Below are 14189 nucleotides of genomic sequence, written 5' to 3'. Positions count from 1 at the left end.
ATGTGAAAACTCAAGTTTTCATCTCATATATACACAAACAAATGTCTCAGAAATTTCACTCCAGTATAACACACCTAAAACTTTACTGTAACTAGTCAGGCCTTTATCTTGTATCAGATTTTTAAGTTTTATCTGAACTGTTTCAGAATCACAACAATTAAAAAAAAAAATAGGTACTTCAAAATGGTAGCTAAATTAGTAATGGCCTTTAATTTGAGTAATTGCTTAAAAACACTTTTGCATCATAGATCAAGATAATTCTAAATGTCAATTAACTTATTCTATAATACCTAAATATCTGGGGTATCAGACAAAAACACTTTTGTATTTTTAGAAAAACTATAAAAACACTTTAACCTGTTAACAGTTTATCTATCAGACTTATAATTTTACAAAACTATGGTCATAAATTGGTATCATACTCTAATTCTTAGAAATTAAAATTTAAGTTGTAAAACAATATGATAATCTGTTTTACTTCCCACTGCAATTTTGCATCCAACAAATATTTAGAGTGCTACTATATGTCAAACATTGTTCTAGGTTCCTGAAACATCAGAGTATAAAAGACAAATTATAAGCACAATAAGTCAGTCATTCAGTATATTAGGAAATGATTAGGTATTACAGATGAAAAAAATAGAAGAATGAGTTCTGACATGTTGGGAATTTTTAAACATGGTTCCCATAGATCTCACTGAGAAGACAACACTTTTGTCTTGAAGATTTGAAGATTTAGTTGGCAACTACCTGCATAAACATCTTTAGAGTAGGCAAAAAAACAAAAAAAAAAAAAAGCTAAAATAAAGAAAATATGGGAATATCTATAACATTTAAGGAGGCCAGTGTGACTGAAGTAACTTTACTATGTGAATGACCTACCATACAGATCTCAAGCACAAAATTTTATACTTAATTTGGTATACCAGCATTTACTCATCACAAATTGATTAAAAACTAATCAACCTATCTGAATTAAACTAAGAAATAACTGACTCCTGGGGGGCCTGGGAGGCTCAGTTGGTTAAGTGATCACAACCTGAGCCGAAGTCAGATGACCTGTGTGAGTTCGAACCCTGCGTTGGGCTCTCTGCTGATGGCCCAGAGCCTGAAGCCTGCTTCAGATTCTGTGTCTCCCTCTCTCTCTCTGCCCCTCCCCCATAGTGGTGTCTTCCAAAAATAAATGTTAAAAAAAATTTGTTTTAAATAACTGATTCCTAAACCTATAAAATTTACAGATATAAATGCATTTAAAATTTATGAATTTTTTCATTACTATACCAACATCCACTTGGAAGAGAACCCTGGTTATTCTAATAATTTTGAAGATTCCAGAAAGTAGCCAAACCCAACCAAGAACCAGAACTAATTCAGTGATCAAAGTTCCAGAATAATCCTCAATTATTTTTACAGCTATAAAAACAGCATTATTTCATGTAATACTATTCTTTTTAAAAACATAATCATTATCACATCAATGCAGTTCTTATTAACACTTCCTTCATTAATTTACCATATTGCTGTAGGTAGGTAATGTTCCTACCCTAATGGATTTTTGGACTTTACAAAAACTTGAAAACTTAAGAGACTGGCATATGTTTACCAAATATAGATCTTTGGAAACCAGCTCCTGTGCTCTTGTTTTTCTTCATTTTAGCCAGTCTATAAGTATTCCAAAAACATTCACAAGACATGAGGACATTAGTTCCAGGGTTGTCTTCAAAACTAAGTTTCAGTCTTTGGTATTAAATCAATACAAGTATAAGTGGCATTTAAAAATCTTGGTTAATTGTCCCTCTGGTACAATTGCCACTTTTAGTGCACACTTGCACATTAATCTCTATGTTTAAGCAAACTGAGGGAGTAAAGTATCATAAATTCTTTTCATTAATAAAATTCATACAATAAATGAGCCATCTTTTTGTACCATGCATAAGTAGTCTGGAAACTGTGTGTTACTGAATAAACTAGACACAGGCATATGGTGTCCTAGGACTGGCATTAAGAATGTATTTTATTTATGGTAGAAACTTTTCTAGGAATCTGTTTAAAAGAACCACTCAGGTTTTATCTACCTATAAAAAAAAATAACTAGTTTTTTTTTAGAAAAACTTAGAAAAATCTTTTTAGAAGACTCTTTAGAAAAAGATATTTTCTAGAAAAATCTTTTAGAAAAGATTTAGAAAAATCTTTTAGAAAAGATTTAGAAAAATCTTTTTTTAGAAAAATCTTTTTTCTTTTTGAAAATGAACACACTGGCCAATTGTTGCATTTTCCTCAAACTAATGAAGACTATTTAAGAGATTAAGAACTCTCATATCTTAATTCTATTAGTTTCTTAAGACTTAAATGCCAAGTAAAAATTAATGAAACCAAAAGAGAATTTCTAACATGCAATTTTTCTTTGAAAAGTAAACTTCCACTCAGTTAAATTTATGTAGGCATGAGTTAAAACAAGAGCCCAGAATTATCTTTTCTCAATTTGATTTTCCTAGAGCAAAGTTACATTCACCTTATTATTCTAGTCTCAGATATTCAGACTTTTTTCTTCAGTTCTATTTGCTGACAGCTTGGCTGCAATTCTTAACTATCAAGCTCATATGTTTTCTGTAATTAAGACATATTCCACCTAACAGTCACAAGTCATCTGCTTAAGATAGTGGGGAGGGCTAGAAGCAAAATTCAGCTTACCAAGTATCAAGCTGTTTCAACTCTTCAAATAAAGCATATGTTTTTTTCTCGCCTTTGTTGAGGCCACAACACTAGTAGTTCTTGTTGCCAGGGATTCTATACAAATTTCAGGCCTCTTTAGAAGTCTTGCTGTTCTATTTCCGGGACCAACCCTCACATATTCTCCATTTTCTCTATCATAGCATCTACCAGTCATATTGTAATTTCCCTACTTTATCAAATTGTAAACTTGTTCACTGAGGTGTCCATAGCATCTTAGTGCCCAGGATGCATTTATTCAGTACATACTTGAAAGTTAACTCCCCCATCTTCTCCTGATACATGAAGTGAAAGCCAATAACCTGAAACAACACTTTGCATGTTTTGCCGAAGCCACATAAAAAACTATGAAAATATATAGATGGTGTGGGGCCTGAAAACATACCTGATGACTTTTGAGAATCTATAAATTCAACAGTCAATTGTACTACAGAAAAATAGTGTAACACTTTGGGCGATTTTAACTGGATATAACCCAGACAAATACAACAATTGATATCTGTCAAGTCTTCATTCTAGTATACATCCACTGTTTTAGAGTACTTTTACAGACCCCACATGTAAAATTACTTGCCAGAAGGGTTTGCTAACAAAATTCTGCATATTTTAATCTGCATAGAATCTCCTGAAACTTAAAACTACAGTTTATACTTTGCTCCTTATTCAAAAAGGATTAGAATAAGCATCACTGAACACACTGATGTGAATGTTTACAGTTCTTCAATTATGAGAACCTTAGAACTGCAAACAAAACTGGGGCATCTGGGTGGCCCATGAGTGTCCAACTCTGGATTTAGGCTCAGGTCATGTTCTCATAGTTGTGAGATCAAGTCCTGCTTGAAGCTCACTTAAGATTCTCACTCTCCCTCTGCCCCTCCCCTGCTCACATGCACAGTTTCTCCCTCCTTGAAAAAAGAACTACAAAACTGTTTTATAGGTAAGTAATTTGAATTTTTTCATAATGGTTGTTTAGAATTATTTGAGCAGGATCAGGAACCTGAATAAAGATTTCAATATTCAATGACACAGACTAGAGATGTACTCATAGTTCTTAAATTTCTAAGTCCAATAAACCTTAAATTACAAATAACTGGAAATGTTGGTCCAGTTTCAATAAATACGATTTTCCCATTAACTACAGGAGTCAAGATCCTCTTTCATGATTTTTTAAAAAGACCACTAAATATCATTGTGCCTGTCTGGCTTCAATATTTCATTTTTACTTTTTCATTAAGTTTTTTTCATAATGTAAAATACAGGAAAACCTTGGTTTGTGAGCATAATTCATTCTGGAAACATGCTCATAATCCAAAGCACTCGTGTATCAAAGCGAATTTTTTTTTAATATTTATTTTTGAGAGAGACAGACAGACAGACAGCGTGAGCAGGGGAGGGGCAGAGAGACAGGGAGACACAGAATCTGAAGCAGGCTCCAGGCTCTGAGCTGTCAGCACAGAGCCCAATGCAGGGCTCAAACCCATGAACTGTGTGAGATCATGACCCGAGCCAAAGTCAGAAGCCTAACCCACTGAGCCACTCAGGCAGCCCCTCAAAATGAATTTTAAAAACCACTGGCTCAGCTGTGATCATGTGACGTTCAGCATCATGTAGTAGTCATATTGCAAGACATCACTCATTTATCAATTTTATTAGAAATGTTTATTAGAAATGTTTGCTCACTTTGTGGAACACTTGCAGAACTTACTCGCAATCCAAGGTTTTACTGTATTTTAAAGATTTCCCCTCTAAAAAAACTCACAATGAATAAAATAGTCTATCCTGTCAGAACTTATTTTGCAAGACTTCTACATTTCTATAATTCAATATTCTTTACTAAATCCTAAATTCTGACCTTAAGAAAATTCCATCCCATGGTGGCCTGGGTGGCTCAGTTCATTTAGTGGCTGACTCTTGATTTCAGCTCAGGTCATGATCTAAGGGTTGTGGGACTGAGCCCAGCATCAGGCTGAGTGTGGAAGCCTGCTTAAGATTCTTTTCCTCCCTCTGCCCTTCTCCCCAACTCACGTGCATGCACATGCTCTAAAATTTAAAAAAGGATTTAAAGAATATTCCATCCTAATAAAACTCACAATTGCTCAATAGGAACTAGAAGGTAAAACGTATTGTTCTCATATTAATGTTGAATATAAAGTTTTAAAGAATGAGTTCTTATAAATTAAAAAGTCCAGAATTACTAAGATTTGCTGTGTTCAGAAGTCCTTTCTGCTATTTGAAATTAGACCCAAATATGTATTGCTAATTTTTTTTTACACTGTGAAGAGTAACAAACAACAAAGTAAGATTTTACAAATTGTAAGATGAAGCTGGATTTAGGCTTCATGGAAGCTATTGTACCATGCTTCTTCAAAAACATTTCTAACAACTGTATGTGGTTCTGAGTGGCTATACATTATCTATTTTTTTCAAGGGACTAGGAGCCCAGAACCAGGAATTAGAATACTTGACTGTAAGCCCCTTTTCCACTTACTTAAACATTAATTTTGTTGATCCTCAATCTCAGTAAAGCTGACCATCTGAAAAAAAAGGAAGAATACATACCTACCTCAAAAGGTAAACTGTGATTAATCAGATATCCCATATAAAGTATTGAACACAGTACCAGAATATGTTAAAGGACCCATAAATCTGAGCTATTCTCGTTGGGGCCAATAATCAGAATATCGAAGGAAAAATTATCAACAAGATACAACTGAAAATCAACAACGGATTTTTAAAATGTAACCTGAACTTTTTCCTTCTAAAAATTTTAAGAAAAATCTTTTACCTATAAAATATCTTCCTCATTTACTTTTTTCCTTTACATAGTGTCCATACAGAATATTGTTTTCCATAAAATTTAGTTTTTGTAGATCTACAATGAAAATGTAACATAATTGAAAAAACATTTGCTTACTTTAAGAACTCAATTCAATTCCATGCATATTTCAGACTATAATCTTTAAGTTACTGCAAATGTATTTAAACTTAAAATAAGTTGCCTCTTGGGGCACCTGGGTGGCTCAGTCGGTTAAGCGTACGACTTCAGCTCAGGTCATGATCTCACGGCTTGTGGGTTCGAGCCCTGCGTTGGGCTCTGTGCTGACAGCTTAAAGCCTGCAGCCTGCTTTAGATTCTGTGTCTCCCTCTCTGCCCCAGCCCCGCTTGTGTTCTGTCTCTCTCAAAAATAAATATTTAAAAAAAATTTTTTTTTAAAGTTGCCTCTTCGTGGTAAAAAATAAAAAAATTCCCACCTACTCCTTAACATTAAACAGTTCTGGGGGCCCCTGGGTGGCTCAGTCAGTTGAGCATCTGACTTTGGCTTAGGTCATGATCTCACAGTTCCTGAGTTGGAGCCCCATGTTGGGCTCTGTGCTGACAGCTCCAAGCCTGGAGCCTTCAGATTCTTTGTCTCCCTCTCTCTCTGCCCCTCCTCTATTCACGCTCGCTCTCTCTCTCTAAAAATAAATAAACATAATAAACATAAATAATATAAAAACATAAAATAAACAAACATAAACAAAATAATAATAAACATAGTAATAAACATAAAACATAATAAACATATTTTTTTAAAAATTACAACAGTTCTAAAGACAATTCTTGTCCGGAATGGTTAATGGGACTTTTCCATTTATATACAGATTACTGGAAACAACACTTGGATTCACATTAGTTTTTCCTATTCACGTGAGGAAGGGATAAGAGTGAGAAATAATATAAAATCTAAAATTTTACTTAAAACGCAAAGCACAGCAGAAAAAGGACCATAGGGGCATAAAATTCAAATGATCTCATCCATCATAGAAATGGAGAATTTTAGTAACAATGAATCTGGGACAGTTGCAAAATGTAAACATGAGCTGCATATTAAATTATATTAGAACACCAAGGTTCCTTTTCAGTATAATGGTTATATATTGTCCTACATAACCACAATAAACAAGAGAAAGATAAAGCATGTATGGCAAAACATAACATTCAGTCAAGGAAGAAGGTATATAGGTATTTACTATAATATTCATGCTATTCTTTCAACTTTTCAGTTTCAAAATTTTCATAATAAACATTTGAAAAGCAGGGAGGTGCCTGGCTGGGTCAGTTGACTCTTGATGTCAGGGTATGAGTTCAAGCCCCCTCTTGGGAATGGAATCTACTTAAAGAAACTAAAAAACAAAAATGGGTTGCCTAAGATGACAGGAATTCAATAGAAGAGCTTAAAGTATAAAATCCTAGGTCACCAGATTTCAAATTCTGGGCCATTCCTATTCCTCCATACTACCCTTTATAATCTGCAGATTTCCTGCATTTCTTTCAAGAAACTACCAATTCTTCAAATATATCTTTTCTGCACTAATCAAAAACTGATGCTACTGCTGCAGTAAAAGAATTCTGCTGTTGAGAAACATGGCAAATAACCCCCTTTCCGCTATTAAAAGGATATCACAGACACTTATATAAATAAATTCTTTGGACTTGGAATGTCTGTTCTTTAATTATAAATCTCACTTTCTGTTAACTCAGGAAATTCAAATTTAATCAAACAGCCTGCTTTTAGGAAAATACCACTACCATGGTGTAAGCAATGTTTAATTGCTAGTAGAGAAATTATTTCCTTTAAAGTGGTAACTTTCTAATTTGTGCCTCAGGCAGCAACGAAATTATTTAAGTACTTTAAAGATACAGCATTTGCAAATACAGTATTTATCTAGATGATTTTCCCCCTTACTTTCCAACCTGTTTTAAAGCCAAAGACCTAATGATTTTTTTTAAATATAAAATTATTTGAAATAATTTGCCATTTGGCCAGCTAATAAATCAATAAAAGATACTCATTTCCTATGGTCTCCAGCAGTTCTTATAAAAATATAGAACTAGTTAAGTTTCTATAAACCTAATGAGTCAAGGAAATGTTATCTTTCCCCTATGTGATTTATGATAGAATTTAAAGGCATTACTAATAGAGTATACGATCTGGAAAACTTGCTCCTATCATAAACCACTGAAATCGTATAAATCATCACCTTTCTAACAACCCTTACTACTAACCTGTTTAAAATGTGGAAGGAAAGAAAAGCTACTACTTTCCAGTAATTTTCAAATACAAAGAGGCTTGAAGTTTGAGTCATCAATATAGAGTACATATTTACAACACTCAACGATAAACATACCAAAAAAACTAGGTAATGTCAAAAAAAAATCAATGATTCCTGCAAGAATTGTTAACAATTTCAAAATGAAGTGGGTAACTATTTAATGAGAAATAGGATTTTTACAGTTGCAAAGTATCTCATTGTTTTATTAATTATGAAAGCAGTAATAGTGACTACACAGTGGAGAAAATGGGCACCAATGACATCACCAATAAGGGGTAAATAAACATCATGTGCCTCTGGATGAGACAGTGAGAACACACACATCATTTGCAGCTTTTCAGCTAATATGTATATTTCCTGAATGAGGAAATATCAAACTTAAAGCTGAGGAACTGTTCAACATCAAAGGAGGCTAAAGAGGAATGGCAACTATGTACAACTTTGGATTAGATACTACTAATTTAGAAGAAAACTGCTATAATACACTGAAAATACACTGAAACTGTATGTTAAACTGAAATTTAAATTAAAAAAATTAAATGGAAAAAAAAATACACCAAAGTATAAAGGTTGTGATGTATGCAACCCAATCTCCTATGGTTCAGGAAAATATAGAATTGATAAAGCGTATGTGAAATCTTAAAAGCTGGCCAATCAGGGTAAAGCATATATAAATTCTTTGCATTGTTCTTGCAACTCTAAGTTTAAAACATTTTTTAAAAATGCAAAAATGTCATTTTATTACCCATAAAAGCTCTAACTTGCTATTCAACCCATAACAAAGCAGATTATAAACCATGTGGTCCCCAGTGGTTGGCATACAATCTGAATCTTCAACTCTAAATAATCTAAATAGTGATGTTTTAAGCATTTCTCATCTACTAACATATCCTAATTAAGAGAACCACAAAACCTCAAAATTCACTTATTAAACAAGTTAAAGGATTAATAATAGTAATAATAATGGTAGATGAGGGGATTAAATGTACAGGGGCAGATGGCTGGCTCAGTCAGGAGAGCATGTGACTCTTGATCTTGGAGTCATTAGTTCAAGCCCCACGTTGGGTACAGAAATAAACAAAGCTTTAAAAGATAAAATTGGGGTGCTTAGGTGGCTCAGTTGGTTAAGCATCTGGACCCCATTATCTCATGGTTAGTGGGTTCAAGCCCCGCATCAGGCTTTGTCCTGTAAGTATGGAACCTGTTTAGGATTCTCTTCCTCTACAATTCCCCCCACCCCCCACCATAAATGTACAGTGCAGGAAACAAAGTTTTTTGTTGACAATCTCCCCAAATACTTGTAAGCTCCCTCCTATGACAGTGTACATTTTCACAAGGTATTTCATTAAGGTAATGTTGTTTTTGACATTTAAGTTTTATGAAATTTAGATATACTCCAGTTCTTCTACGAATATCACTGCTGCCAAAATTCTCAACTATCAGATGGAAATAAGTCAACTCTCCTAAGGACAGGTATCAACCAGAAATACTAAAATCACCATTTGTTAAAAGCTGTATTTGATTTAAAAGCTATCAAAACACACTAAGGGAGACATTTTTTTAAAATAAGGAAACAAGAGTTAAAAATGGTTGAGAAACACTGCACTCCTCTGTGGGGTGAAAAATTCAGAAACCTGACTACAGAAATAGCTAGGAATAATGACTGGTTCTTTGTTAAAACACTCCATCATCTCCCATCTCCCAAAAGAATGAGTAGTACTTACATATATTCAAGCGCTAACTAAATGAATGGATGGTTGGCTAATAATCTGAAAAGAAGATGTGGTATTCATGTTTAAAGACTCTCAAGAGTTAAGGGTGGGGCACCTGGGTGGCTCAGTCAGGCAAGCATGAGTTTGGCTCAGGTCACAATCTCACAGATCTTGAGCTGAAGCCCTGCACTGGGCTCTCTGCTGTCAGAGCAGAGCCCATTTGGGGTCCTCGGTCTCCCTCTCTCTCTGCCCCTCCCCAGCTCACACTCTTCTCTCCGTCTCAAAAATAAACATTTAAAATAAAAGGAGTTAAGGGTTAGTTATCAAAAAGGTGCAGTAATTTTAAGCCATATTTTCCAGTTTAAGTGGTCCTTCCTGAATACATGACACTCTTATTTGCTGCTACTTAAGTAATTACATTGTTTTTTGTTTTTTAAGTTTCCAGGGCTAGAAAATTGGGTTTCAAACCCAGGAATTAAGTCAGCAACTAAAAAACTGTCAATGTTCAATAACACTACCATTATCCTGACTGCAGATCTAAGAAACAGTCACCACACTGTTAGGAATACTACTAAGTACACAATGCATGCTTCTAAGATTACTTCCAGATTGATTATATATTGAGTGATCTATCACAGTGTAGTCAAAAAAGCCAGGAGACTAATAACTTCATAATCCAGGCAAATAAAGGTAGTATTCTGTGAGATATGAAATATACTCAGCAACAAGACTCCTTTATTGTCTTTTAAAGCCTCAACTCTAAAACTAGTTGCCAGAAACACTGAACAGTAAGTTTCCATGTGCCCATTCTGCAGAGATGGAGTCAGCATTAATGGTATGCTAATTGCCAAGCTTGCAGGTTTTAAAAGCTTCCCAGGTGATCCCATAGCACTATAGTTTCTAAAAATAAAAATTAAAAAAATAAATTAAAAAATTAAAAAAAGGGGGGGGGGTGTGCCTGACTTCACCTCAGGTCATAATCTTGCAGTCTGTGTGGTTTTGAGCCCCGCGTCGGGCTCCGTGCTGACAGCTCAGAGCCTGGAGGCTGCTTTGGATTGTGTCTTCCTCTCTCTCAAAACTAAACATTAAAGAAAAATTTAAACTTTGATTCTAAGGGATAATATCTTGCTTTACATCACTCACATATGAAGTGGCTAAATTAATTCACCTTTCCACTCTGAATTTCAGATTCAAACTTAATATCCTTGGGGCGCCTAGGTGGCTCAGTCAGTTAAGTGTCCAACTCTTGGTGTCAGCTCAGGCCATGATCTCATGATTGTGAGTTTGAGCTCCACTCTGGACTCTGCACTTACAGTGCAGAGCCTGCTTAGGATTCTCTGTCTCCCTCTCTCTCTGTCCCCAACCCACTTATGCTCTCTCTCAAACTAAACCAAAAAAAAAAAAAAAAAACTTAAACTTAAGGTCCTCTTTGGGTTTAAATATACAGCACTAGGAGGGGTGCCTGGGTGGCTCAGTCATTTAAGCATCTGACTCTTGATTTTAGCTCAGGTCATGATCTCATGGTTGAGTTCAAGCCCTATGTTGGGCTCTGCGTTGACAGTGCAGGGCCTGCTTGGGATTCTTTCCCTGTCTCAACTCCTCCCCTACTCATACTCTCAAAATAATACTTAAAAAATAAATATACAATACTTGTATATTCAGTTGTTGAATTTCAAGGAAACCATCATGGCAAAATGCTCAACACTCTGTTTTCTTAAAATTCAACATGAAAGGGGCGCCTGGGTGGCTCAGTCGGTTGAGCATCCGACTTTGACTCAGGTCATGACCTCACGGTTTGTGAGTTCCAGCCCCACATCGGGCTCTGTGCTGATAGCTCAGAGCCTGGAGTCTGCTTCAGATTCTGTGTCTCCCTCTCTCTCTGGCCCTCCTCCACTCATGCTCTGTGTCTCTCTCTCAAAAATAAACAAACATTAAAATTCAACATGAAAAAGTTAAAAGAAAATGTCACCATAAAAGACCTTTTTCCTTATCACTGTGTGAGGTGATGGATGTTAACTAAACATTGTGGGTATCATTTCACAGTATATACATTTATCAAATTGATATATTGCACACCTTAAACTTATGCAGTGTTATAGGTCATTTATATCTCCACACAACCAGAAGAGAAAAAAGACTTTCCCACATAGAAATATGTAGACAAAGACTTACAATAATGTTATCTGTATATGCTAGAGCTAAAATTTTGTATTTTAAAAAATGTCATAATGCAGGATCACATAAATAAATGTACTAGAAAGCTTAAAAACAGCTTTTGGGACAGTTATACTGGCCTTATTACATTTTGAAGTATTATTCCAAAACCACATGTCAATCCTGTCCTTGACATTACATTTTTGTTTTTAGAACTATCACTTAACATTACCAAATAGAAAATTTTTCTTTGGGGGGGAGGGGTCTCCTAGCATACAAAATGGTAAAACTTACCCCATGTTATGCTTCCCTGAGCCTTAGAAAAGCCGTTTAGTTTCTCAACAAGTTGTATTCAAAGCAAATATTCACAATTTTGTTGGAACTGCTGTGGATTCTGAATATGTGGGGGAAAAAATTTATAGACTTCAATGTACCACACCATCATATTAACCACTACACCACCATATTAACCAACTGTTTTCCACTCCAAAGTTGCTGAGAGCAAAACTGTTTAGTAATAATTAGTTCAAAAGAAAATTATTTACAGGAAGAAAAATGCATTCTTGTCCACATCTCGAAATACAGCTTTTAATAGACATCATCAGTATACTTTAGACATCTTCATTTCTTGGAAGTGCCTTGAATCAGACTCATTCAAAAAGGAACAGCTGTTTGCAAGTAGAAAGAACACACTAAACAAAATAAATAACAATGAACCCATTAGAAAAAAACTGAGCCTTACAATTTAAGATTTCTTTGTTTTTTAAAGAGAAAGTCAATTAATTGCCACCTGGTTCCTTTATGCTCAAGTTAGAACCAAAAATGCAGAGCACCCTCAAAAGGCTTTTCTGTTAAGATTATTTCCAGTATGGAGGTTTCACTTCATAATATTATGAAGGGCTTATGTGTTTGTGTTTATTCATGGATGCCATATTGGAGCATAACTAATACCTCCCAGAATAGGGGAAGTGGGTCATATACCAAAATAATCCCCTAAGACCTTACTGATTACAATGCCCCATGATTTAAAAAAACAAACAAACCACTAAATATTAGGTATTATAATATTAAGTATTGTTATTCCATAAATGCCCAAGAAACTTAGGCTAGAGCATTACCCACAGGGAAACTTAAAACTACATGATCAAATAGCCCTTTTTGTTCCATAATAAATTTGAGAACGTGTGTACTTTTTTATTAAAATCTGGTCAGAGATGCCTTTTCCACATTTTCAGAATATACCATAAATCTTATTACACGCAATGAAGTAGAATATGAAGAAGCTATCTTAAAAATCTGAGTCTTCGCAAAGGAAAAAGAGGACCATTATTTTTTTAATTTGTGTATCAGTGACTGCAAAGATTATAATTTTCCTTTATAAAGTGGAGAAATATAAATATACAGGCAATTAGGCTGATTAGTACAAGGTTTTGCTTGAAAATAAATCACTACATTTCACATAAAATACTAAATTATCTAAAGACAAAGAATAGAAAATAAGATTTTTTTAAAAAGAAATTTTATCTAAATTAGCTATGTCCTTTTGCAAAATAGTTTTATTATACAATGCCTGGGTGAAGAGAAAAGGCCTCAAGGAAAAAAAATGTATAGATCAAGTTAGTATCACTGACAAAACCTAAACATCTATGCTACAATAATGGAAGGGAATATGGACAGAATACGGTATTTCAGTAAAACCTGAAATAGAAGTTTACTACTTATAATCATAAACACACAAATATTTCCTTTGGTTTAAAAAATAGTATGTAATTATTCAAAGCACTTTCAGATATCTGATTACTCAGTTCTGTGTTTGCAAATCAGTCCTGTTTTCTTTTATACCCCTACACTACATTTATACATGCATTTAAGAAACTATAAAGAGCATGTTGCATTTTAGAGTACAATCTGAATAATCACACAGACATGGACCAACATTTATTACAAACAGGAAAAGAGCAGATCTATAAGAAAAGAGTACAGATGTTTTTAAAAAGAGACTGCAAGTTGAAGTATAGAAAAGAAATAATTTATATGATAATGCAATAATTTTATCTGCATTTAAAAAAATCACATTGCTCAAAATATACAAAACATTATAACAACAGTAGTTTGAATTGCTACTTAGAGATATTAAAACAGTATCGACAGTGGAGAAGTTTATTTCAATTTAGGTCATTCATGTTCCATCCTGAGTTCACTTCCATTCTCCAAGAAGAAAGGTATTTTTTAAGAGTCATTTTTCCCAAGTAGAAAGGTTATTTTGAAAAACTGAAATGTATACTTTACAACCCATTTTAATAAGGATTCATGTTTTTAAAATCTTTTAAAATAAAAAGCCATCAATTCTCTATATACTTTTATTAAAGAATTACAGCTTTCACAGATAGCAAGATACATTGTTGCTATTACCAGCAGCATTACCTTCTTCATTTCTCCTTCAGCTACCAATAAAAACCATCATCCTTTTGTAGAAAAATTTCTTATGAATGTGGCCTAA

At 34.2% G+C, this 14189-nt stretch overlaps 1 protein-coding gene across 2 annotated transcripts in view; it reads right to left on the bottom strand.

The window, feature by feature from the left end:
• Nucleotides 1-14189, bottom strand: part of CSTF3 (cleavage stimulation factor subunit 3) — a 72038-nt gene that overhangs the window by 39515 nt on the left and 18334 nt on the right. The window contains exon 3 of one of the 2 annotated variants that reach the window (XM_053203323.1): nucleotides 11984-12083. The exons of the other annotated variant lie outside the window; for it this stretch is intronic. The gene's annotated coding sequence lies outside the window, so the exon portion shown is untranslated. The remainder of the gene's footprint in view (nucleotides 1-11983; nucleotides 12084-14189) is intronic. 2 annotated transcript variants of the gene reach the window in all.

Source organism: Acinonyx jubatus, chromosome D1 (genome assembly GCF_027475565.1).
Source record: "Acinonyx jubatus isolate Ajub_Pintada_27869175 chromosome D1, VMU_Ajub_asm_v1.0, whole genome shotgun sequence".
Classification (NCBI taxonomy): domain Eukaryota; kingdom Metazoa; phylum Chordata; class Mammalia; order Carnivora; family Felidae; genus Acinonyx; species Acinonyx jubatus.
Note: the sequence above shows the minus strand (reverse complement) of the source record. Positions and strands in the feature narration are given on the sequence as shown.